General features: G+C 54.6%; 1 protein-coding gene across 4 annotated transcripts in view; it reads right to left on the bottom strand.

Annotated features, from left to right (window-relative positions):
• GGACT (gamma-glutamylamine cyclotransferase) overlaps positions 1 to 26756 on the bottom strand; it is a 41727-nt gene that overhangs the window by 13340 nt on the left and 1631 nt on the right. Inside the window, exon 1 of one of the 4 annotated variants that reach the window (XM_008260147.4) lies at positions 11296 to 14703. The exons of 2 other annotated variants lie outside the window; for them this stretch is intronic. The gene's annotated coding sequence lies outside the window, so the exon portion shown is untranslated. Of the gene's footprint in view, positions 1 to 5201; positions 5218 to 11295; positions 14704 to 26756 lie in introns of those variants that run through there. One more of the 4 variants, XM_070048643.1, reaches the window with a different exon arrangement.

The raw sequence follows: 26756 nt of genomic DNA, 5'->3' as shown, positions 1-26756 counted from the left end.
GAGCTGCTCCAACGTGCACAGGCAGAGGTCAACACTCCCGCCGAGGCCCTGGCCAGGGGTGGCCAGTACGCCCTGGGTTCAGCAGAGGGCCCAGCTGCCCACGTCAGGAGGAGCCGTGTCCTAGGGGAGCAGTGGACAGATGGCTGGAACACGGGGACAGAGCCACGTTCCTGGCGACCGTCAGCAGTCGGCAGCAGGGGGCCCCCAACCCAACCACCGGGGCCAGAGGGATTAGCAGGAACCCGGGGAAGAGGACCCACAGCGCCTGTGTCCTGCAAGGCATGACACCTGAACCACACTGTGAAGGAAACACCGAGACGGCAGCAAGAACGCAGCCCACCCATCCCAGGGCCTCCCGGGGAGTCAGGAGCTCAAGGGAACCCCAGGCCAGCCAGCGGCTGCAGAGCACCGCGTGAGCTGGGCAGTGGTGCCCTGGCCTCTGTGCCAACAGCAGCCGCTGGGCCAGGAGTGACCCGAGCTGTGCGTCCAGCGGACAGTGCGGATCCGGATTCAATTCTTTGGTGGCAGCAACAGATTTACCTTGACGATTACCTTTCACTAAGAACATTATTAAACCCAGTTTCAGCCCTCTGAAGGGATGCTGACTCCCCGGAGGTAATCAGACGGGCAGGACGCAGTGGACAAAGGGAGAAAGGCAAACCCGGACAGTTAACTGCTGCGTTAGTGCCCCAGAGAGATGAGGCATCACCTCCAACACACACACACGTGCACACACACACGTGCACACATACGTGTACACGTACACACACAGAGTTCAAGTTTTAAACATTTTTAAAAAGTCTGTTAAAAAACAGAAGCACGGGAGCTGGCGCTGTGGCACAGCGGGTAAAGCCGCCGCCTGCAGTGCCGGCATCCCACACGGGCGCCGGTTCGGGTCCCGGCTGCTCCACTTCCTATCCAGCTCTCTGCTGTGGCCTGGGAGAGCAGGGAATATGGGAGACCTGGAGGAAGCTCCTGGCTCTTGGATTAGTAATGGCCTAGCTTCAGCTGTTGAGGCCATTTGGGGAGAGAACCAGTGGATGGAAGACCTCTCTCTCTCTGCCTCTCTGTAACTTCAAATGAAATAAATAAATCATTAAAATAAATAGATAGCACAGAACTGAAAATTCGACCTTGTGGGTCTGCTGACTATCACCTATCCCCAAAGCTCTCAGAGCCTTTCCGTGCACAGGTACTTACCCCAAGTTCAGTTCACGCAAAGCAGCTAATGAAGTGAAAACCCTAATATCACAGTGAGGAGGGGCGAGCCCGGCGTGCGCACCGAGTCTGCGGGGCCACTGCTCCCTGGCTTGGCCCGAGTGTGGAGTCCCAGACCTCCTGACTGCCTGGGGTTCCTGGGACCCCGACTGCACGGGAGCCGAGTCTGCCCCGTTCCCATCAAACACTCCACGCTGACCAGCAGAAGCCAGCAGCCAGCCCTCCCGGGTTCACAACCCCAGGGCCTCTCTGGTGTGTGTGGGGTGGGCCCCAGAGCCCAGATGTCACCCACAAGCCTGTCTGGGTTGATGCCCAACTGTAGCCAGCGCAGGGTCTGTCACTGCGGGAAAGTGTTAGACCCCTCCCAGACTGCCTGCTGCTTAGCAGGGAAGACACTGGCTGCTTTCGGGGTAAAAACTTTTCCAAATAAACTTGAGAAACTATAGAATAGCTTTTTTTTTTTTTTTGCTTTAAAAAAATAGAGCTGCTGCATTCTTTAGCTTACAGTGTGCTTTCAGTTACGAGGAAAATTGTGTTTTCTGCAGCCATTTTCCCAGCTGAGCAGCTCAAGCGTAGCAGTGGTCTAACGTTTGTGTCTACAGAAGCGAAGCCGTTTCACTCTCCCAAAACCACTTTCTAAAGTAAAAAATAAACAAAGACGTGGCTGTAAACCAGAAGGAAGGACGCACTTTCCTCTCTGGCCCTGGGCCGCCTGAGCCGAGGAGGCCAACACCAGGAAGCCGCGGCCCTTCCCACGCCTGCATCAGCAACTCCCCCAGGTGAGGAAACAAGGGACCCCCCCCCCGAAGGTCATGTTCACAAGCCTCCCAATCCCTAGGGGCTAACAAAGGTCCTAGTGTCAGCCCCTTAAAAACATCCACCTTGGGGCCGGCGCTGTGGCGTAGCGGGAAAAGCCACCACCTACAACTCCTGTCCCAGCTGCTCCACTTCTGATCCAGCTCCATGCCAATGGCCCAGGAAAAGCAGCAGAAGATGGCCCGAGTCAACGGGCCCCTGCCGCCCTTGTGGGAGACCTGCCTGGAAGAAGCTCCTGGCTCCGGCCTGCCCCAGCCCTGGCCTTTGTAACCATCAGGGCAGTGAACCAGCGGGTGGAAGCTCTGTCTCTGTTCCTCCTTCTAACTCTTTCAAATAAATAAATATTTTTTTAAAAGGTTCCTCTCTTGGGTAGGCACTTGACCCAGCGTTTATGTCAACTGCGTCTCGTATCTGAGTGCCTGGCTGCAGCGCCCTGCTAATATGTACCCTGGGAAGTAGCAGGTGACGGCTCAAGTACTTGGGTCCCTGTTTCCCACTTTCCCACGTGGGAGATCCATATACAGTTCTGTGTGCCTGCCTTTGGCCTGTCCAGTCCCGGCTGTTGCCAGTTTCTGGGGAGCGAACCACCAGATGAAAGAAAACCTCTCAAAAAAAAAAAAAAAAAAAAAAAAAAAAAAAAAAAAAAAAAAAGAGAGAGAGAGAGAGAGAATTTCAACTCCGGGGCAGGCCTGGGTTCAAGTCCTGGCTCTGCATACCTTGGGAGCCTGGTACTCCTGTGGGAGACCTGAATTCCTGCTACTTGTGTGGGAGACCTGGATTGGATTCCCAGTGCCTGGCTTCAGCCTGGCCCAGCCCTGGCTGTTGCAGGCATTTAGGGAGTGAACCAGTGGATGGGAGCTTTACCTCTCTCTCAGAAAACCAGGACCCTAGCCACACGCACAGCTCTGTAGCAGGGCGCATGCCTGGAGTGGGGGACTGGAGGAAGGGAGAGGAGTGGGCACACTGGGCCCGAGAAGCTGTTCTGACCCCATGGTTCAAAATCCAGACGGACTTGACTCTGCTTTACTGCACCAATGATCTCATCACTCTCGAGTTAAGGGATTTCTCTCTCCCTTCCCCATCTTGCAGGGAGGCAGTTCTCCAGGGCGGGGGCCCTGTCTCACAGGGAGGGCAAGAGGACCACACAGTCCAGGTAGGCTACCCTCTGTCGCCAGGAGCTGGATGTCGCCGAAGTGGCTGGTGTGGGTGCCGGCACCCGTGGGCCCTGGGCTCACCACCCTCACCACCCACCAGGTTGCAGGGCGAGCTGTGAGTGCAGCCAGACCCACGTGTTTCAGGAAGGCAGGGGCCGCCCAGGACATGGGCTGGAGCCTGTCCTGGGACCTCCCTCATCTCCCCAGGAGGGAGGGAGAAAAGTAGTGCGTGGGGGATACCGGGGGCTCTCAGGGACTGATCCCTTCTCCCCAGTCTCCAACAGCCCCGCCACACCGGTGTTGTCCCACTTCCCACTCGGGAAACGAGGCTTGCAAGAGTTGACTCTTAAAACAGCACAGCTATGATGCAGAACAGCCTGGGCTTCACACCAAACCCACGTACCTCCCCCCGGCACGCACTGGTCGGGAGAAGAATACAGGCGGTGCTCCGCTGAGCGCAGCACTGGCCCTCTCAGCACATGCCACCACTCTGAACGTGAACCTGCCTGCCACCAGCCCACACCTGCTGCTCCCGCATCAGCGGCCAGGCTCTGAGCCCCTCTTTCCAACTCTCTAAACCAAAGCTAGATTACAGTTTCTGCGAGGCCAGGAGTGGCCCCCGGGCGCTAAGTTTCTGTGGGTAGCAGCTGCTGCGCGTTCGGTCCGCCCACGCTGGCTGGAAGGTCATGTGTGTTCTGAGCTGCGGCTACGGGCCAGGCACTGTGCTGAGTGCCAGGGACTGTGGATAAGTCAGACGACAGTCCTTCCTCCCGAGCTGCTCCCTGCTGGGGGCAGATACAGTGGGGGCGGGGAGGAGACTGGGGACAGGGCTGCACCGGCTCCGCAGGAGGGGACACAGGGAGCAGGCAGGCAGAGGTGAAGCGGGAAGAGGAGAGCGGAGCAGAGGGGACCTGGGCTGCTGTGGAGGGCAGCACGCTGTGCAGTCCAGGCCGCTAGGGCCTCAGTCCCCCTACAGGCTCTGGATTTCAGCTCTGCAAGTTTCAGTCTGGGCTGCTCTATGGTGGGGGCCGTTCAGAGGTGGGAAGCCTGGGAGGCGACATGGACAGATGTGTGTTTTTAAAAAATAAGCAAGTGCACCCCCAGTGGCAGTGTCTATGAAGCTGGACTGTGTGCAGCCGAGGGCCGGCAGGCAGGCGGAAGTGTGACACAGGTTCATCAGAAAGTCGGCATAAGGGGCTGGGCTGGTGCGGTGGGCTAAGCCGCTGCTCAACGACACTGGCCTCCAATCACTGAGCACCTCCCAAGCCCCGGCTGCTCTGCCTCTGACGCAGCTTCCTGCTCCCGTGCCTGAGAGAGAAGCAGAAAGTGGCAACGGGCTGGTACCGTGGTGCGGTGGATTAAGCCACCTCCTGCCCAGAGCCAGCATCCCTTCCACGTGCTGGTTCGAGTCCTGGCTGCTCCACTTCCGATCCACCTCCCTGCTAATGCACCTGGGAAAGCAACAGAAGATGGCCTGAGTGCTTAGACCTCTGCCCACCATGTGGGATACCCAGATGGAGTTCCCGGATCTGGCCTGGCCCAGCTCTGGCTGATGTGGCCACGTGGGGAGTGAACTAGTGGATGGAAGCTCCTCCTCTCTCCCTGTCCCTCTCCTTCTTCCTCTCTCTCCCTCTCTTGCACTGCCTTTCAAGTAAACATTTTTTAAAAAAAAGACGTAGCTAAGAATATTCTAATAGCGCCAAACTGTAGGCCACCCAGATGTTAAACAACTGAAGGCATTCACAGCCTCAGGACAGTCTGGAACACTCTGCAGCTATGAGAATGGACAGACGCGCCATGGTGACATCACCAGGAGCAGCGCTGCCAGAGACGTCAGGCCCAAGACAGCCAGACGAGGCACTTCTGTGCTGCCGAGTGCCGAAGGCAGGACGGTGTGCCAGGCCTCCGGGCTGGCTGCTGGCTCCCCAGCAGGCTCACGCTATGAAACCCCGGCAAACTCTATGCTTCTACACGTTCCTGATGGGTGCTGGACTCTCATAAATGTGCACTCACTGTAAGCCACACGGAGCAGTGGACGGGTGTCTGGCCTCCGTCTGCTTCCCCAGCATCTGAGAGCGCGGCAGAGTGGGGGGGGGGGCTCCCCAGGGGACAGAAGGTGCCGCCTCGTGATCCTGTCACTCTCAGGTTGAAGAAACTCCTGTCACAGGAGTACACCACCTGGAAGCAGAGAGGCCCAAAACATGGGGCCTTGTAAAGAGAAATGACTGTGTTATTAAAACAAAAAAGGGGCAATTTGCCCCAGACTAAAAGACTTAAGACACAAAACAGCCATGGGTCATGTGCAGGCCTTGTCTGGATTCTGATCTAACTGCAAATGGAATTTTGAGACAACTGGGGAGATCTGACAGGCCCATGACCTCACAATGGCATTAGGTTCCCTAAGAAAGCATCCTTGCTTTAGAGATGCCAATAGGCCTATCCAGGGTTGAGGAATGTCCAAAAGCCTGCGACTTACTTTAATAATCGTCAGCACATCCAAGAAGGGGAACTGATGGAGCAAATACGGCGAAACCCTGAATGTTACTGAACGTGGGTGCTACACGGGAATCACTGTATGCCCTTCTGCGTTTCTAGAGGGGGGAGAGAGGGGACATCAGTCACCAGCGTGAGAAGTCACAGAGCAGACGGGACGGTGCATACTACGAACACTGAGAGGGCAGGGGAGGCAGCCAGCAGCTCTGTGCCAAGAAGCTGCACACCTCAGGGCAAAGGGGAAAATTCCAAAGCTCACTTAGAAGAACTAGCTAACACAAACAGCCCTGGTTCTACAAGCATTTCTTTTCTTTTCTTTTTTTTTTTTTTTTGACAGGCAGAGTGGATAGAGAGAGAGAGACAGAGAGAAAGGTCTTCCTTTTGCCGTTGGTTCACCCTCCAATGGCCGCCGCGGCCGGCGCGCTGCAGCCGGCGCACCGCGCTGATCCAATGGCAGGAGCCAGGAGCCAGGTGCTTTTCCTGGTCTCCCATGGGGTGCAGGGCCCAAGCACCTGGGCCATCCTCCACTGCACTCCCTGGCCACAACAGAGGGCTGGCCTGGAAGAGGGGCAACCGGGACAGAATCCGGCGCCCCGACCGGGACTAGAACCCGGTGTGCTGGCGCCGCTAGGCGGAGGATTAGCCTAGTGAGCCGCGGAGCCGGCCAGCATTTCTTTATGACTAAAAAATACCCTTGATGGGGCCGGCGCTGTGGCATAGCGGGTAAAGCCGCCACCTGCAGTGCCAGCATCCCATATGGGCATCGGTGTGAGTCCTGGCTGCTCCACTTCCAATCCAGCTCTGTGCTATGGCCTGGGAAAGCAGTAGAAGATGGCCCAAGTGCTTGGGCCCCTGCACCCACATGGGAGACCTAGAAGAAGCTCTTGGCTCCTGACTTCAGATGGGCGCAGCTCCGGCCATTGCAGCCAACTGGGGAGTGAACCAATGGATGAATGGATGGAAGACCTCTCTCTCTCTGCCTCTCCTCTCTCTGTGTAAGTCTGACTTTCAAATTAATAAATAAATCTTAAAAAAAAAAAAAAACAACCTTGCACAGAGGTAGGAGCTTCATCTGGGTCCTCCGCATGGGTGCAGGGCCCAAACACTTGGGCCGTCTTCCACTGCGTTCCCAGGTGTGTTATCAGGAAACTGGACCAGAAACAGAGCATCTGGGACTCGAACTGGTGCTCTAAGATGGGATTGCGGTGGCCAAGTCTCAGCTTAATCTGCCGCAGCACAACGCTGGCCCCATCTTTACAGAAGTCCCAGCAGTTGTTTCTGTGTAGAAACTGATGAACCGATTCAAAGACGCACATAAAAGTTAAAGCTTCTAGAGCGGCCGAGGCAACTCTGAAAAAGCTGAACAAAGTTTGCATTCCAATACTTACTACACAGCCACAATGCAGACGGCAGCGTGGCATCAGATGCAGGATGAAAAGGAGACATCAAGACCCATGGGACATCCTTTTGGGATAATGAAAGTGATGCGGAATCGGTGGTGGTGGCTGTCCCAGCTGTGAATGCACTGAGAAACCACCCACTTGTACACTTTATAGTGTTGACTTTTATGGTATGTGAATTCTATCTCAAGAAAAGAAAAAGGAGTTCAATCAATGGAGCAGGCCGGCCGGCCCGGAAGTAGCCCCACACTCGTATGGACAGCAGTGGTCAAGCAGAGGTGCCCAGGAGCTCAGATGGTTTGGGGAGCCCGAGCAGCCGCGGATCCACGTGGCACAAGCACACCGACCCCAGCCCCTGCCCCTCCAGCCGCTCAGTTTATCCAAGCACAGAGCACAGAGCTCAGTTTATCCAAGCGCGAACGTCTGCACAGGAGACAGCAAGCACAGCCAGGAAGTGTGAATAAATGCCGACTGCACCAAAGCTGGGTCTGCTCTGAAAGGAACTGAAGAGGCAAGCACGGAGCTGCAGCTGTACCCGGGGTCCACGGGGAACTCGACAATCCACAGGGGGAAGTGGGCACCCAATTCAGCAGGAAACTCCGTCCCAGAGGTAGGCGCGTCATGTGTGCACATGGAAAGACACTCCATGTTGCTAGGGCACGCTCTCCGTCCTATCAGGGAAATCAGACCAAAACCACCCTGGGAGGCAGTGGGGTTGAGGGGGTGGGCAGCACTGTGGCATGGTGGGTAAAGTGCCACCTGCAGCGCTGGCATCCCATATGGACACCAGTTCGGGACCTGGCTGCTCCATTTCTGACCCAGCTCTCTGCTATGGCCTGGGAAAGCAGTAGAAGATGGCCCAAGTGCTTGGGCCCCTGGACCCACGTGGGAGACCCGGAAGAAGCTCCTGGCTTCGGATGGGCCCAGCTCCGGCCATTGTAGCCATTTGGGGAGAACCAGAAGATGGAAGATTTCTCTCTCTCTCTCTCTGCCTCTCTGTAACTCTGTCTTTCAAGTAAATAAATGAATCTTGAAAAAACCACACCACGCTGGGCTGCCATCAGGTACCTGCTGGGACGACCCAGTGGAGGAGATTGGCTGAAGTCTGGCTGGGCTGCGGTGTAACTGGAAGCCTCAGACCCTGCTTCCGGGAATGCCGGTGGTGCAACAACTTTGGAAAACTGCTTGCCGGCGTCTGATAGACTTAAAAATGCACTGACCGTGGAGCCCAGCAATCTAATCGCTCTCAGGGATATTCCCAAGACAAACGGAATCATATGTGTGCATGGAGACCTGTACACGAAGGGCTACAGGAGTTCTCCCAGTTAACCGCCAACAGCCAGAAACAACCCAAACGTCCAACAGCTCGACAATGCATAACCAAGTCGAGTTACACACACACGATCATGTGGCTCAGCCGCAAACACACGTGCTGAGTGAGAAAAGCCAGACTCGTACTGCACAAATCCACTGGCATTCTGGACAAGGAGAATCGTAGGGACAGAAATCACAGTGGCTGCTGGGGGCTGCTGCCAGCGAGAGCAGGCTGGGCGCAAGGAAGAAGCACTGAACTTTAAGTACTAACTGGGTGAATTCTACTGCACTAAGTCCAGAAGCCGATCTACGTGGGAAAGGAAAGCCAGATTGCCCATCGTCAGCATTTGAGCGCGGTCGTTCTGTCGCCCTCCGACTGCTGTGCAGAGCGCCAGTGCCACCAGTCCCCTCTCCTCCGCCGGCCTGGCCTGCCACTCCCCTCTGCTCCAAGCTGTGTGACGACGGCTGGGAGTCTCCCTGCATTCTCCTCTCTCAGCATAAGTCATCTGTGCTTCCGGAACAACAGGAACCCACAGCCCCGGGCTCCAGGCCCAGCCACGCATGTGGGCTGTGGGCCCCACGTCGTCTCCTCAGCCGGCCCTAGAGGGAATTCAAGGGCACACACACTCGTGCCAAGCACCCGTTGTCCTTGCCATTCCCTCCTGCCCACATCACTGGCCAGGGCCTCCCTTCAGCTGCCTGGGGTTTTGTGACCGACATCTCCGTTTCTTCACGTAACCTAGAGTAGTGGGCCGTCCTGGATAAGCCGAGTGTGATGTTAGAGACGGGGGCCACGCCCAACCCTGCCACTCTGCTGCCCACTGGGAAAATGAGCGCCTTCATGAAGCCTGGAAACCTTGGAGACTCTATGCTCCGGCAGAATGCACCTGGCGGCCCAGCCCCTGCCTGAGCCAGACGCAGGGCAACCTCGCAGTTGTGAGGACAATGGACAGTGGAGGGCCACCAAAGGGGTTACAGAACCATAGGCGCGACAAGTGACGGTGCTGCTGCCTGGGACTTAGCCCAGGAGCTGAGGTGCCGGCTCAGAGAAGAGCTGTCCAGCCGTCAGAAGGAAAGAAGGTGGGCGTTTACAGACTGCAAACCCGCCTGCACGACTGGGCGTTCCTCAGAGAGCCGCCAGCGAATGGGGGAGCCCTTCATCTAGCATGCAGACAGACCCCAACCTACCGGGCAGAAGGAAGAGAAAAACCACACCCTAAAGATGGCGCCCGCCACATACGCCAGGACCTAGCCTAACACGGGCGAGGCATTGACACTGGCCTGCCTCTTGCAAGGGCAGCCCCTCAAAGCTGGCTTCAGTTGACCCCTATAAACAGCACATGGGAGCCCCTTCCTGATGCTCCAAGGTGAGGACGTACGCATTACTCCAAGTGTGGGAAACAGGGGGCCGGCGCTGCGGCGAAGCGGGTAAAGCTGCCGCCTGTGACACCGGCCTCCCATATGGGTGCCGATTCGTGTCCTGGCTGCTCCACTTCCGATCCAGCTCCCTGATCATGGCCTGGGAGAGCAGTGGAAGATGGCCCGAGTGCTTGGGCCCCGGCACCCATATGGGAGACCAGGAGGAAGCTCCTGGCTCCTGGCTCCTGCCCAGCCCAGCCCTGGCTGCTGCAGCCATCTGGGGATGAACCAGCGGATGGAAAATCTCTGTAACTCTTTCAAGTAAATAAATAAATCTTTAAAAAAGAAAGTGACGGAGATGAGCAGCTTACTCAGCAGGAAACCCAGGCGCTAACGACCACCTTCCCCGCGGCCTCCACCACAGCAGCTCCTGGTCCTGGTAATCCAGGAGCCCGGTGCTGCGGATGGCCCGGGGGAGCAGAGCTCTGACATCAGCTCCCAGACGAGGGACGGGCCAGGACGGCCTGCTGGCCCCTCTCACCCCCTTGAAGCTGACTGGAGCGGAGCCTGGGCTCGTTGCGCCAGTCAACCTGTCCTGCAGCCATCACCACACTGCCCCTCGGGGAATGACTTACAGCGCTTACTCAAGAAGCACAAAGTGCCAGCTCTTCCCTGTGTACTCGGGACGAGGGATGGGGACACGACTCGCTTGTCTACAACGCACACTCTGCCGCAGCCCGACTGACCAACCGGCCGCGCCATTCACTTAGGCTCTACAAGGAGCCGGGTTCAGCCCCAGCAACACCAAAGCCCGCCCACTGTACTCAGTGTGCACAACTCCTCATTCTGACGTCTCAGGCCTCCCCCCCGCCGCCCCGAGGCAACAGGGCTGCCACCACTCTCCAGGGTAAGCCAAGGGCAACTCCGACACCTCGTCACTAGGCCCCAGGCGCAGCACCTGACTCACCAGTGGGCCATCCACCTGCAAGTAAAGGAGTCAAGGGGGTGGGGGGCCTGGAAATCACTCCTGGACGCAAACAGCTGGGCACCTGGTGGTGCTGTGTAGACATGTGGAGAGTCTGTGTTCCTTTGGGGTACCCCACACCCCACTAGTACAGACACAGGCACAGACCTAAGTAACTGGTTCTCTCGGCTCCCCAGTGAGGTGCTCTCTCTCCATGCTGCCCTCCCGATCCTTTCGGTGGGGATGGTGACCCACGCCTGCACCAGCTGGGAATGTGTTATGTGAACCCACGGCAAAAACATCAAAACCCGACAAGAGTCAAAACACGGACAGGTGCCTGTCTCTGTTTCCCTGGACTCCTGGCCAAGGATCTGCTGTCCGAGGCTGCTTCTGGGGCAGGGTGTCCTACAGAGTCTGGGCACGTGACCTAACGGGACTGGAGTGTGTGCTGAGACTGGGTCAGGATCAGCCTGCGCTCCCTCACCTCCCCCAGGGGGCGTCAGTAATCCTAAGCACATGCCCCAAGACCACCCCTCGGTCACGCACACCCCTGTTCGCCCAGCCCTCCAACACTCACCTCCTCCTCCTCGCCGGCCGACTGTGCCCAAGGTCGATGCTCAGCCACCCTCACCCATGCCTCATTAAACATTAATATTCTTGGGACACTTTAACTCCTGGGGTCAGCACTTCTGATCCCTTGCTGCTTTTACTGCCCCACCAGCTACCTATGAAACTTCTTGAACTTTGCTCCATGTTTCTTTCTGCATATCACTTGCTGGCCTAAGCAAGATTCCTTGATTTGTGGCAAACTGTGCAGGCCTAGCCCAGCCCCGCCTCCTGCCTCTCCGCCCCCCTCCTGGCCCACTCTGGAGCCAGGCCTCGCCACGGAGGGTGTCTGGCTGGTGCTGCTGACTGGAAGCAGGGGGCCATGGCACTGTGCCGGGCAGTGCCAACTGCAGACTGGGAGGGCAGCAGCTTCGGGAGGAACAGCCCTGCTGCAAGCATCCCCTCACCTGAACAACCTGGTCAGCGTGGGCCCCAGGACGCCCCCACACCTCCACCCTGCCCGCAGTGGGGGCGGGGCCTTCGCCTGAGACCTTGGCGGATGACCAGACCTCTGTGCCTCAGGTTCCTTCTCGGCCCCGTGAGACCCCAGCACTTTGAGGAGTGCGGAGCGAGGCGCATGAGAGCACCAAGTGCCTGTCGCATGTGAGTGCAACGAGGAGGAGGTGTTTGGGAAGCGCTGCTTCCTGGTGGCCCTGCCTTGAGAAGGTGCTGGAGGCAGCCCCAGTGCCCAGGCTTCTACAGGCTGTGCACACCAGTGGGAATCAGAGGACTGGATTAGGTGTGGCTCCTGGGTGACGCACTTGGCTCAGGGACAGAAATTCTCCCTTCGCCTATCTCACAAGCTCCGGCTAAGGCTCAGGCTACTCGACACACATGAAAGTCACTGGGTCATTGCACAGTCTACAAACGGCCAGCCCTGGCCACTGGCTCTATGAACCCATGAGAAAACACCCTCACCCACACAACCAGCCAGACACTGGTTACTGGAACAGTCGACTTGTTCCCTTCACAATGGAATCCTGCACACACAGGAAAAAACCATGCAAGTCCTTTTCCGGGTTAGCAACCGTGGCACACCCATGGTCATGGCATCACTCACCATGGCCGAGAGGTGGAAGCAGCCCAGTACCCATCCACCAAAGGATGAATGGGTAAACAGAATGAGGTACATACACAGAAATGGAAAATCACTCGGCTTTATCAAGGAAGGAAGCTCTGACCCATGCTACAACATGTACCACATGCTAACATTATGCTAAGGGAAACAAGCGCCCCCCCCCCATCACTGTATGGTTACACTCGCATAACGTATCTACAGCAGTCAAGGCCATGGAGACAGGAAGCAGAACGCTAGTTTCTGGGGCGGGGGCACGGGGAATCGGGTGCTGTCTGATGGGCTGGAGTTCCAGTTGTGCCGGCTGGAGAAGTTCTGAGGCTGGCTGCTCAACAGCGTAAAGGCACTGAGCGCCGCTGGCCGCACACTTACACATGATTACGACGGAAACGTGTGCGTGCTTTGTTCCACAACTAAAAACAGAATCGTTTCAATCGATGGACCTTTCGATCTTTTCATGACAAAGCAGGGTCATCCTACACGGCCACGGCCGTGCTGCAGGCAGGCAGGCCTGTACGCAGGCTGAGCCGGAGCTGAACCAGCGTCGAGCTACGACCTCCTTCCTGATAGAGCACCTGGATCTATTATGATCCAGCTGCCCGCGGGAAAGCAGAACTCGACATCTTCCTTTCTACCATACTCGCCGATGGCATCGCCGTCACAGGTGCTGAAGCTGCAAAACGCTTTAGAAATTGAGTTTCACGCTGGAGAAGGTGCAGTCTGGGCTCTGCACTAAAACATCTGCCTAAGAAAACACAGGTAATAACACAGGCGGTAATCACGGGTACAGGGAGACCATGCCTCCCAGCTCCAGCCCTCAGGAAGGCCACCTCCCCCCCCCACTTACCTCTGAACTGCACTGCTCAACACGCTGCCACCAGGGGGCAGCAGGTGTATGAGTCTGGTATCCTAAAACCCACTTCCATTATCCCTTCTGCCCAACCCTATCTATCTGTACACACACACACGTGTGTATTCTTATGTGCATGTATGACTTTATTCAACCTATTTCTAAAAGACCCGCAAACTACATTTTAAATGCAACAAAGTCCAACGGAGGTGCCATCCTGACAGTCCTTCACTCTCTGACTTACTCCAATCACAGCAGACGTCAACAGTCAACGGATGTGTTCCTCTGATGCCGTAACTGACCTGGCTGCCGAAGCTCACCCCACTTCTCCGCGGCTCTGAACCAGTGTCCCAGTGTTTCCCTCCAGAACGCATCCAGCTCCGGAGCCCACGGACTACCTGCCCTCCACCCTCCCAGCCAGCTCAGGTTTTCTCCCCAGCGCCCTGTGTTAGGAAGGAAGGACTAACCCCAAGCAACGCAAGGGAGATTCAAGTCTCACAGCAGAACCCCGGAGCCACCTCACTGCCAAGCAGACACTGGAAATCACTTCTTGCTTTTCACAGCCCACCACCAACTCGAAGCTTAACCCAGAAGCCCCCGGGTGAGGCCTGAAATCACAGACGGGGTCTCCCTCAGCAATGACTCTGTGCACCGGGAGACTGGAACAGCTCGTGTGACAGAGGGAGTGAGACGGTGAGAACCGTTAACAGGGGCGTTCTGGTAACTGATCCTGGAGCCAGCTGCACACTGTGAAGTAACCAGGGGCCACGGTGCCTAGGTCACCCAAAGAGGAAGACAGGAGATCTTGACGCCACAAGTGGACATTTCAAGTGGTTTTCTTCCTGAGTTCACTGTGCTTTGATAACATAAAAAATGCAAGCTTTGACTGCTGCTAGACACATCACAGTGGCCCGTTCTTTAAACCACAATGGCGCACACTGTAATTCAGACAGTCCGGAGAGTACTGTCCACTTACATCCAGTCTGCTCTCATGCAATGAACTGTTCACTGATGAATCTAACCTAACAGGAAACCAGCGGGAAAATCAGATGTGGCCTCAGCGTTCACTGACGGTACAACAGGAACGAGACGCTCCTGGGATGTGCACAACGGAGGGGTCGCTGCAGAGGACTCGCTGTTCCAGACACTTTTTCTGCCACCCTTCCCCAGGCACTCAACTGCTCAGATTTAATGGCTTCTACGTGATATTCTGGTTTTGTTTTTCAGTATAAAATACTTAAATGCAGAAATCATCATATTTATAGCAGATATACAGGGGGTTTTCAAAAAAGTTCTTGAAAAATGCACACGATGAGCCAATATGCATGGGTTTCAAAAATTTTTGTACCAAAATAAATTTAATTCCACTTTCCATGAACTTGTTGAAATACTCTTATACAAAAAAATTTAATTCAGTAACTTATTCAAGGATTATCAAAACCAATTTTTATGATACTCAGAAACCTGAAATCAGATAACTAAAAACAAGAGTAACACATCTATTATGATGCCTCAAAACAAAAGAGAAAACTGGCACTATGAAGTGCTGACAGCAGTGGAGCAGCCAGAACTCTCGCTTTTGCTGGGGTATGGACACTCAGAAACAGTCTGGCAGCTTCTTATAAAGTCAAACACGTGCTTCCATGTGACCCCACCAGTGCACGGCTAGGGATCGGCCCTAGAAAAATGAAAACTTTCTTCACGTAGAAACCTATTTACAATGTTTACAGCAGCTCTATTCATCATCACCCAACACCATAAATAATCCAAATGTCTTTCAACAGTAAACAGGTATGAGGATCTGGCATTGTGGTACAGCAGACTAAGCACTGCCTGTGATACCAGCATCCCATGTGGGCTCCAGTTTGTGTCTCAGCTGCTCCACTTCCGATCCAGCTCCCTGCTAACACGCCTGAGAAAGCAGTAGAAAATGGCCCAAGTCCAGGGTCCCCTGCCCCCACATGGGAGACTCAGAAAAAGCTCCTGGCTCCTGTCTTTGACTTGGCCCAGCCCTGGCTGTTGTGGCCATCTGGGGAGTGAACCAGTGGATGGAAGAGTTTCTCTCTCTCTCTGTAACTTTGGCTTTCAAATAAACAAATAAATCCCCACAGATGAAGTCTTTGGGATTAACCGTGTGTGTGTGTGTTTGTGTTTGTGTGTGTGTGTGTATCTTTTCATGTCTATTTACTGTTTTTTTTTTTTTTTTTAAGATTGATTTATCTGATGGGGCCGAGCTGTGGTGTAGCAGTTGCCACCTGCAGTGGCAGCCCGTTGTGGGCGCCAGTTTGAGTTCCAGCTGCTCTACTTCTGATCCAGCTCCCCATGGGAAGCAGCAGATAATGGTTCAAGTGCTTTAGCCGCTGCCACACACATGGGAGACCCAGATGGAGTCCTCAGTTCATGGCTTCTGCCTGGCCCAGTCCTGGTGGCTGTGGTCACATGGGAAGTGAACCAGCAGGTGGAAGATTCTCTCTGCATTTCTCCCTCTCCCTAACTCTGCCTTTCAAATACACAAATAAATCCTTAACAAAAGTATATGAAGTATATGAAATCAGCTTCATGACATACATATCTAAATGGTAATGAAAGCATAAGCACATGCAACAACTCTAAAAATGTTCGAGATGAAGGACTATGGAGCTCAGAATTTTTTTTAAGATCTATTTATTTACTTACTTGAAAGGCAGAGAGTGACAGAGACAGAGAGAAAGAGAGATCTTCCACCCCCGTTCACTCCCCAAATCCTGTAATAGCAAGGGCAGGGCCAGGCTAAAGCCAGGATCTCTGCCCAGGTCTCCTGTGGGTGGCAGGGACTCAAGTACATTTCTTTTTTAAAGGGTTTGTTCATTTATTTGAGAGGCAGGGAGAGGAAGGGAGGGAGAAAGGGAGGGAGAAAGGGAGGGAGGGAGAAGGAGACAGAGATTGAGACTTTCCACCCGGTGGTTCACTTTCCAAATGACCACAATGGCTGGGGCTGGGTCAGGCTGAGGCCAGGAGCCAGGAGCTTCATCCAGGTTCCTCACGTGGGTGCAGGGACACAGGCACTTGGGCCACCTTCCACTGCTTTCCCAGGTGCACCAGCGGGGAGCTGAAGTGGAAACGGGATAGCCAGGACTCGACAGTTGCTCCTGGGGGATGCCGGCGTCACAGGCGGCAGCTCTGCTTCTAACAAGATCTAAGTGAAGGACTTGGGGGTAAAATTACATCACTTCCATCACCAGCTACAAGGCTGTCTGGAAGCAAGCAAGCACACAAAACCCACAACACAGAGGGAGGTGGGAAACAGCACGGCCATAGCAAAGGTGGTGCGCCCCCTTTCAGAGGCTGTGGTTGGCGCATGAGGGCTACTATCCTCCACTTGTGAGTATGCTGGCAACGTTCCTAATAAAACCTGAAGGAGAAAAGGGACGGAGGAGGGCAAGAGGGGCTCCGCCGGCCTGAGTGTGTCCATCTCAGGCCTGAGTGTGTCCGTCTGCAGGCCTGAGTGTGTCCGTCTCTGCAGGCCTGAGTGTGTCCGTCTCAGGCCTGGGTGTGTCCGTCTGCAGGCCTGAGTGTGTCCATCTCTGCAGGCCTGAGTGTGTCCGTCTCTGCAGGCCTGAGCGTGTCCATCTCAGGCCTGAGTGTGTCCGTCTGCAGGCCTGAGTGTGTCCATCTCTGCAGGCCTGAGTGTGTCCATCTCTGCAGGCCTGAGTGTGTCCGTCTCAGGCCTGAGTGTGTCCGTCTTAGGCCTGAGTGTGTCTGTCTCTGCCGGCCTGAGTGTGTCAGTCTCAGGCCTGAGTGTGTCCGTCTCTGCAGGCCTGAGTGTGTCCGTCTCAGGCCTGAGTGTGTCCGTCTGCCGGCCTGAGTGTGTCTGCAGTCTTGAGTGTGTCCGTCTCAGGCCTGAGTGTATCCGTCTCAGGCCTGGGTGTGTCCGTCTGCAGGCCTGAGTGTGTCCGTCTCTGCAGGCCTGAGTGTGTCCGTCTCTGCAGGTCTGAGTGTGTCCATCTCAGGCCTGAGTGTGTCAGCTGCAGGCCTGAGTATGTCCGTCTCAAGCCTGAGTATGTCCGTCTCAGGCCTGAGTGTGTCTGTCTCAGGCCTGAGTGTGTCCGTCTGCAGGCCTGAGTGTGTCCGTCTGCAGGCCTGAGTGTGTCCGTCTCAGGCCTGAATGTGTCCGTCTGCCGGCCTGAGTGTGTCCGTCTGCAGTCTTGAGTGTGTCCGTTTCAGGCCTGAGTGTGTCCGTCTCAGGCCTGGGTGTGTCCATCTGCAGGCCTGGGTGTGTCTGTCTCTGCAGGCCTGAGTGTGTCCATCTCTGCAGGCCTGAGTATGTCCGTCTCAGGCCTGAGTGTGTCCGTCTCTGCAGGAGCCGAGCTCCAGGCCAGCCTCTGGGCAGGTCCCACACTCCCACTTGCCATCCTCATGGCCATTATTCATGCTGCCACGACTCAAATATCGGAAGGTAAAGAGATGTTTGCCAACTGAGCTCTGGATCACAAAGCCGACCTTGAGAGAAACCAACCTTCTGGTAAGGAGACCCTGGAGCCGACGAGGCCACAGAGAAACCTGAGCACCAAGCACGCCTCTCCCTCCTTCCCAGAGCAGCCGCTGTCTTCCCCTGTACGGCTCTCGTCCCACAGCCAGCCTCCCTGCGCTCATTATCGACAGAAACATGCACTGATGCCCAGGCTGGTGTCTGCTCCATGCAGCCAGTTAGCAGGGGGCGTGGCCACCGAGGCCAGAGACACCTGGTGGGAAACATCTGGACACTTCCTGCAGCCACGCCTGCTCCACACATCCCAGCCAATCACAAGCCTGGAACGCTGACCCACGCAGCGCACCTGCCTTCTGCGTGACAGGCCCCGCTGCTCACGCGTCTTCCTGTGACGACTACACAACACCTCCCGGGGACGACCACCCCCAGGCGATTCTTCGTTCATTTCTGACACGAGCTGATTTCCTCTCCGAGTGTTCATTTGGCTTTTACAATCTGCATCGAACAATGTGGACGCCCACATCAAGGGACAAAACGTGACTGCAAGTGGGCAGCTGTGATTCTTCGGAAACAAATGACAGCTCACGGGCACTGCTAAGCCTCTGCCTGTGTTGCCGTCATCCCATATGGGCACCAGTTCGAGTCCCGGCTGCTCCTCCTTCGATCCAGCTCTCTGCTACGCCCTGGGAAAGCAGTGGAAGATGGCCCAAGTCCTTGGGCCCCTGTACCCACGTGGGAGACTGGGAAGAGACTTCTGGCTCCTGGCTTCCGATGGGCCCAGTTCCACCACTGTGGCCATTTGGAGAGTGAGCCAGTGGATGGAAGATATCTCTCTCTCTCCCTCTGTGACTCTACCTCTCAAATAAATAAATGAATCTTAAAAAAAAAAAAAAAAAAGACAGCTCAAAGAACTCTCCCTTAACACTCATGATCCAGGGTCGCTCGCAGGCTTTTGGAGTGGATGTGGCCACCCGGACTCTGGGCAGGAGGACCCCATGACGTGACGTCACTCCGGCTGTCGAAAACCATCGGGCACCAGCCACGGGGAAGGCGCTGCGGCAGAATGCAAATGGGAAAAGCCAGGCTCTCACCTGACCAGGGGGCAACAGGACAGGGGCCTCAACAGGCGGTGACACACCCCGGGGTGCCTGGCAGGAGGCCGCCTGTCCTGGAAGCAGGGCTTTCACATGTGTTGTTTGAAACCTCATCCCCAAGGGGCCAACAGGGACCGACGGTGCCGCCGTGGGCTGTGACGGGGGCCGTAGGCCGTGACTGGGCTGTGGGCTGTGGTGGGGCCATGGACTGTGACTGGGTCGTGGGCTGTGGTGGGGCCACGGGGCTGTGGGCTGTGGGCTGTGACTGTGCTGGGGGCCGTGGTGGGGCCATGGGGCCGTGGCGGGGCCATGGGCCGTGACTGGGCTATGGGCTGTGACTGGAAAGTGGGCTGTGGTGGGGCCGTGGGCTGTGGGCTGCGGCAGAGCCGAGGGCAATGACTGGGCCGTGGGCTGTGGTGGGGCCATGGGGCGTGGGCCATGACAGGGCCGTGGGCCATGGTGGGCCGCAGGTCACTGCAGGGGCCGTGAGTTCCTGTGAGGGGGAGCCGCATGTGGCCCTCAGCCTCACCCGGGACTTCTCAGCCCGGCTGTTCTGTATAAACCGTACAGTCTCCGTCAGCGGTTGGCTCAGCACACAGATGGACTAAAACATCCTCCTATCAGGGCTGAGGAAGGCGGGGCCTGGAGTGCACCACCCCAGGAGAAAAGAGCCGCCAATTCACACCCCAGCCCTGTCTGCACCTGCAGCACAATTCCGTCCCGCACACCAGACCCCAGAGCGGCTACTCCCCCTGCCCCCCAGATCTGCTTATTTATGTTCATTTTATCTGAAAAGCAGAGAGCCAGAAACAGAGACCTTCCATCTGCTGGTTCACTCCCCAAATGACCACAACAGCTGGGGCCTGGTCAGGCCAGTCAGGAGCCAGGAGAACTCAATCCTGGTTTCCCAATGACGTGAGGCCTCACCTGCTGCCCTCAGGCGGCAGGTGCATCAGCAGGAACTTGGAGCCAGAGGCGGAGCTGGGACTTAAACCCAGGCACTGTAAGGTGGGCTGAGGGTGCCCCTGGTGGTGCGGTGCGTTAACCACTGCACCACACAGCCTTATGAATACAGACACCCGCACTGCCGTACCTGTCCTGGTCCCTGGAACCTGTGAGATGTGGTTCCGTTAGTGGCCTGCAGATGAGCTCGGTGGGACACACAGGGCAGGGGAGGCCCGTGAAGGCAGGAGCAGAGCCCAAGTTGTGCAGCCGCCATCCAGGGTGTCTGGAGCCTCCAGAGGCAGAAAGAGGCAAGCATGGACTTTCTTACAGGGCCTGGGAGGGAGCAGAGTCCTGCCATGCCCTGAGCTGTGAGGGAAGAAATGTCTGCTATTTTAAGCCTCTGTCTGGGAAATTTGTTACTAAATAATGGAATACAGTTATGAAGTAATTCCTCTGCTCCTATCAGGGTTCCCAGGTTCCAGGAGAAAGCTGTGGACATACCCTCCAGGCAGCAGGTCCTCCTTCATGCCCAAAGAGAATCTCGCCTGCTGGTGCAGTCCACACTTTTAAGACTAGAGACAAAGGAACAGTCCTCTGGTTGACTGAGCCGGCTCCCCTGGGGTGCCACGAGTTTAGAACCTGATAGAGCCACGCATGCCAACTGTCAGCCCTGTGTACCTGTGGGGTTCAGAGTCGCTGATCCAATGAGGTGCACATCGAAGCTATTCTGAAAACTAAACTGCATCTGCACTGCACATGTGCAGACTGCCCCTCGTCACTGCTCCCTGCACAGTACAGCGCAGCATCTACGCTGCATCAGGTATTTTAAGTCACATAATCAGAGGACTGTCCCGATTATACGCAAATATGACACTGTTTTATGTAACGGACTTGAACATTTGTAGATTTTGGAATCTGCTGGGGGTCCTGGAACCATCCCCCCCGGATACCAAGATGGCCATCCACATATAAAAGAATGACATGGTGGGAGGAGCCAGGTTTTTCCCCGCTGGAAGGGCTGGTTACAGTCAGGGAAATGGCGGGGGTGACGTATGTGGTAACAGCTTAGAGCGAGAACTCACTCACATGTAGCGTCACCCAGACACAGATGGTTGCACACACAAGTGTTTACACACACACACCCTCCAACAGCTGCAGTAGAGATGAGCACACCCGGCAGCCAGCTCTGGGTCCCTAACAGCATCTCCAGTCAAAGAACCAGAGCTCCTCAGAGAAATGGCTGACTTTAAGACTGGGACAGGGGGTGGGGGACAACGGCATGGTAGCACGGGGAATACAGCCGCCACCTGCGACGCCAGCATCCCATATGGGTTTGGTCTGAGTGCCAACTGTTTCATTTCTGATCCAGCTCCTTACTATGGCTTGGGAAAAGCAGTGGAGGATGGCTCAAGTGTTTGGGTCCCTGCACCTACATGGGAGACCTGGATGAAACTCCTAGCTTTGGCCTGGTCCATTATGGCCACCCGGGGAGTGAACTAGCAGGTAGATGATATCTAACTCTTTCAAATAAATAAATAAATCTTAAAAAAAAAATACTGAAGCAGGACCAGACAAGAGCAATCTGGGAAGCTTGTAGTAGCAGAGAGGAAGAAAGGGCTCAAAAGTCAATAACCAAATAACTAACCAGCCTGATGGGGGATGTCAAAGGGCCATGATGACGGGGCCGGTGATGCGGTGCAGTGGGTGAAGCCACTGCCCACAAGGCCGACCCCTTATATGGGAATGGTTCAAGCCCTGGCTGCTTCACTTCCGACCCAGCCCCCTGCCAATGTGCCTGGGAAAGCAGTGCTTGGTCCCTGCCACCCACGTGGAAGACCCCGATGGAGTTCCAGGCTCCAGGGGGCTTTGGCTTGGTCCAGTCCCAGTTGTGGTGGTCCTCTAGAGAGTGAACCAGCAGATCGAAGATCTATCTGTCTCTCTCCCCCTCTCTCCGCAACTCTATGTTTCAAATAAAAATATAAAAACTTGAAAAAAAAAAAAAAGATCCATGATATTAAGCACAAGCCCTCTAGTCCAGAAAGACTTAAAAGTTATCAGCTGGCCACAGCGTGCAGGCCATGGTGGCTATTTGGGGGGTGAACCAACGGAAAAAGGAAGACCTTTCTCTGTCTCTCTCTCACTGTCTAACTCTGCCTGTCAAAAAAAAAAAAAAAAAAGTTATCAGTAGAGCTCACGAGACACTTGCATCTCCCGTCCCAGCCACCGGCTCACAGCAGTGAGCACCTCTCGGCCCAGATCATGGTTTCAACACCATTCTCCCACTTTAAAGCAGCCAACCAGGCCCCATGGGAAATGGCTGATTCCGGGATTGGGGCAGTGAATCTGACCAGGACGTCATCCTCCTGCTGTTCAGACAAACTTGCAACACCAGACAGGACCTAAAGGACCCCTCTCTGCCTTGCTCCCTCCCGGACTCAGCTCCTCCCTGCCTAAGCTTCAGCCACACCCACCTTCTTTTACCTGTGACTGGCAGAACAATGGTTCCCCACACCTGCCCACGTCCCAGTCCCAGGAATGAAGTGAAACAGACTTTGCAGATATGAGTCAACTTTAGAATTCTGAGCTAAGGAGATTCTCCTGGATTAATTATCCAAGCAGGCCCAGTGAAAGAAGTGGAGAACCTTCCTTGGTTCAGTCAGAGAGAATATGAAGATGGAAGCGGGGCAGAGAGTGGCAATGCTGCTGGCTTAGAAGACGCAAGGGTCCAGTCCAGAAACCAGCAAAGCCAAGAACAGGTCACCTGGTGGACCCTCCAGATAGGGCACAGCCTGCAGATGCTGTGCATCTTGTCCAGTGACACCTGTGTCGGAATTCTGACTGACAGAACAGACACACTTCCTCCAGTGGCTGCAAAGGGAAAGCCCTCCCCGATCACTTCCCCAGTGAAAGGCGGTTCCATTTGGTTAAGATACGTGGTTTTTCTTCGAGAAGTCCTCCCCAAACCCTACTGAGCCAGCCCAGAAGAGGACGTGGTCTATACTGACTTAGCACCCACACCCTCCCACGTAAGCCCCTGCGTCTACTCAGCATCTACTGAGCGCCAAATGCCACGTGATGAACTTGTTGTGTGTGAGTTTCCTCATTCAATCCCCCCAACACTCTTACTAGAGAGACAACTTTTATTAACCTCCTTTCGTAAATGAAGAAGGTCAGCTACCACCCATCTTACAAGTGGCAGAGCCAGGACTGTGTTGGGCGTTGCCTAAAATCTCCATTATAATATGGCGCCTGTGGGATGTTCGAGGGGTGTGTCTGTGGCTGCTTTAGTTAAGCTACGGAAGATCAGACCACTGGCAGGAATAGGTCCGCTTTAGTTCCGGACACGTGGACAGTGCATGATCCCTATACTTTGCTTAAGATGCCCCGGTGCGTGGTCCACCGATGCCTGTGTGACCTTCTCGCTGATTGGCTCCCCTACTGTGCATGTCCTTGGTAAGCTTTATAAGCCTGCTCACTTCTTCAATAAAGCGGTTCCTGCTTCGACAGAACTCACGGGTGCTTGTGGTGTGTACTTGACCTGTCGACCTTACCCTTCCCGTTCGCCTTGGTGGGGGGTGTCTGTACTGGCCCTGGTCAGGGGCCAGCCTCGGACTTCAGACTCCAACAGACTGGAAGGCAGGCAGTGTGACAGAGGACTTGCTGCTCTTAATCATGACATCTGCCTCCCATGTGAGAAGTACAAGTTCCAAGAACTTATGCATTTATTAACATAGGAGCCCCGCGCCCTGAACCCACAGCCTAAATAAACAGCTGCTGGATGTGACCGGAGGGGACAGAGACAGGGTTCCCCCTTCTCTTCTTGTAAAGGAACCCTTCCTATTCTGGAAGTCAAACAGGTACAAAACTAGGGTAGTGGTATCCTGATCCCTCAAACACCCATCTCCCTACTTGGACACTAGCCACCTAGGGCCAATCTTAATGCCTGCAGTTCATTAACTCGGTATTAGAATACCCAGCAGAAGTAACCCCCCTTTAATATTATTTTTTCAGAATCACCAGATCTCACTGCATGTTGGTTTACCTGTGTTTACATGTATTTAAGAAAAAACTGTGACATGGGCAGGTCTTTCTAAGCAAAATACAAAACAAACGAATTGTCAAGGGAGACAGATGTTTTTCACTCCATAAAACTAGTTTTCTAGAGAGCATAAGTACTACAAAAATTACTTAAAAATTGGGGGTAATTATAAAAAATTAGAAAATGAGATTAGTATTCTCAATATACAAATAATTCTTATAAATCAGTAAGGAAAGATCACACCCAGTAGAAAAATGGATGAAGGGGTGAACAAAGTTTCCCCCTACTGTTCTTACATGACAAAAACGACAAGGGCTTCTGGCTAGCACTACTTATGAGCTGCGTGCTCGGGTGCTCTGGGAGTCAGGAGCACTGAGCACGAGACAGGATCATTTTCACCTGTAGGCTTGCATTTTCAAAGACGTGCCGCCCCAGAGTCCAAGGCCTCTGAGAGGCAAGGGTCCTTTTTTTTTTTTTTTTAATTTAGTTCTTATTTATTTGAAAGGCAGAGTTACAGGGTTGGGGGAGAAGAGGGAGAGAGAGGAGAGGGAGAGGGCGGCGGTGGGGGGGGGGGATATCTTTCATCCACTGGCTTCAACAGCCAGGAGCCAGGACCTTCGTCCAGGTCTCCCAAGTGGGTGCAGCAGCCCAAGCGGTTGGGCCATCCTCCACTGCTTCCCCAGGCACATTAGCAGGGAGCTGGATCCAAAGTGGAGCAGCCAATCTCAAACTGGCACACATATGGGATGCAGGCATCGAGGGAGGTGACTTAACTGGCTACACCACAATGCTGGCCCCAAGCCGAGAGTCTTAAAAGCATCTGGCTTTGGCATCCTTCAAGGATGCCAGGACAGGTACGCCCACCTGACACAGAGACAACAAAATCCATGTAGACGGGAAACCCAGTTCTCGGGCCCACTGGGGCTGTAAGAGAAGAGGAAGTGGAGTGGAGAAGGCCCTCTCTGGCCCTCAGCATGCATCTGAGTAAATAAAACACTTCTGTTTGGAGGGAAACCGTGGCCACCAGACTAAGGGCACATGGAATGCCTGAGACAGAAAACAGCTCCCACCGACCCAGAGCAGGGGTGCAAGTTCCCTGCCTCCTTGAGAAATAAACAGCCACGGCTCCTCCTACCAGCAAGCCAAACAAGACAAGGGACATTCTCAGCCACCAGGCCAAGCCTGCTATAGATGAGGGCTCCCAAGTCTTCTAAATTCACATAAACTGGCACAGTACAAACCGCTTCTCAAGTCCCCTAATTGAGCATGAATCTAATTAAGCCTTTAGGGTTCACATCCAATTTATAGGAAACACAGGGGACAGAGGAGCAAGCTAAACCCCACCATCCCCAGGCCAGCCAAGTCAGGGGTGGAGAACCTTCGTTTCTGCCAAGGGCCATTTGGATATTTATAACATCATTTGTGAGACCATATGAAATTATTAAGAATTAGCCTGACACAGATATACTGGATCTTGAGTGATACCTGCAGTTGCTTTGCTAGGGCCAGACCAAATGATTCTGAGGGCCTCACACGGCCTGCAGGCCAGATGTTACCCCCAGCAGCCAAATAAACCCAGAACATGAGGCCTCCCACACCCAACCAGCCAAGTGCATCTGACAGCCATTGGCATTCAAGAAATCAACAGGGACAGCTCTAGAACAGGGCAAAGCATGGTCTGCAGCTAAGTCCAGCCCACCAGTATGTTTTAAGGAAGACAACTTGGTGTTGTGGTGTAGCAGGTTCAGCCTCCGCCAGTAGCGCCAGCATCCCATATGGTTTGAATCCCAGCTGCTCACTTCCCATCCAGCTCCCTTGCTAAAGCGCTTGGGGAGGCAGTGGAAGATGGCCCAGATACGTGGGCCCCTACATGCACGTAGCAGACCCGGAGGAAGCTCCCAGCTTCAACCTGGCCCAGCCCCAGCCATTGTGCCACGTGGGGAGTGAACCAGCGGATGGAAGATCTCTCTCTCTCTCTCTGCCTTTCAAATCCATAAATAAATCTTTTTAAAAACATTAAAAAAGAGAGAAAACTTAGTGTCACTGGGACACAGCTATGCACGCTCATTCACACACCAGCCACGGCCACTATTCTATGACAGTGGCACAGTGGCGCGGCTGTACAGGGGCCGCAAGGCCTGAGAGCCTAGGAAAGCTGGTACCTGGCCCTTCACAGGGAAGGTTCACCATCCCCTAGCCCAGACTGAAGGAGACAACAGCTTTTCACCAAAACACCGTGTGTGGCTTGTTTGGACTCAATTCACAGAAAACAACACTAAAAATAACTGCATTTTGGAGGCGTTCAGGGCAATCTATGGGCTGGATTCCAGAAGACATGAAGAAATTATTTTCAATTTCATTATGATAATGATATGGCTACAGAAGAAAATGCCTGGGGCTGGCTTTGTGGCACAGCGGGTCAAGTCACCACCTGTGATGTTGGCACCCCACGTGGATGCCAGAGTCCTGGCTGCTCTGCTTCAGCTCCAGCTCTCTGCTAATGTGCCTGGGAAATCAGCAGAGATGGTCCACGTGCTTAGGTCCCTGCCACCCACATGGGAGACCCGTATGGAGTTCCAGGCTCCTGGCTTCTGCTTGGCCCAGCCGCAGCCATTGCAGCCATTTGGGGAATGAACCAGCGGATGGAAAATCTCTGTCCCCCCCACCCCTCTCTTTCTGAAACTCTGACTTTCAAGTACAGAAATCCTTAAAAAAGAAAATGCCCTTTTTTGGGAGATGTGCGTTGGACTATACTTATGGGTGATATGTCATGTTGCCTCAAATAAACTGTTTTAAATTGCTTTAACGACAAAACAAATGGAGCAGCTAAGGATACGCAAGAATGGCAATATCGACTTGACAGATATTGAGATTCATTACAGTGGTCCCTGTGCTTGCATGTTTTCTTAAAAACTTCCTATGAAAACAAACCAGACCGAGGGGCGGTAAGCAGTTAATCAG

The sequence above is a fragment of the Oryctolagus cuniculus genome, chromosome 9 (genome assembly GCF_964237555.1).
Source record: "Oryctolagus cuniculus chromosome 9, mOryCun1.1, whole genome shotgun sequence".
NCBI lineage: Eukaryota > Metazoa > Chordata > Mammalia > Lagomorpha > Leporidae > Oryctolagus > Oryctolagus cuniculus.
Note: the sequence above shows the minus strand (reverse complement) of the source record. Positions and strands in the feature narration are given on the sequence as shown.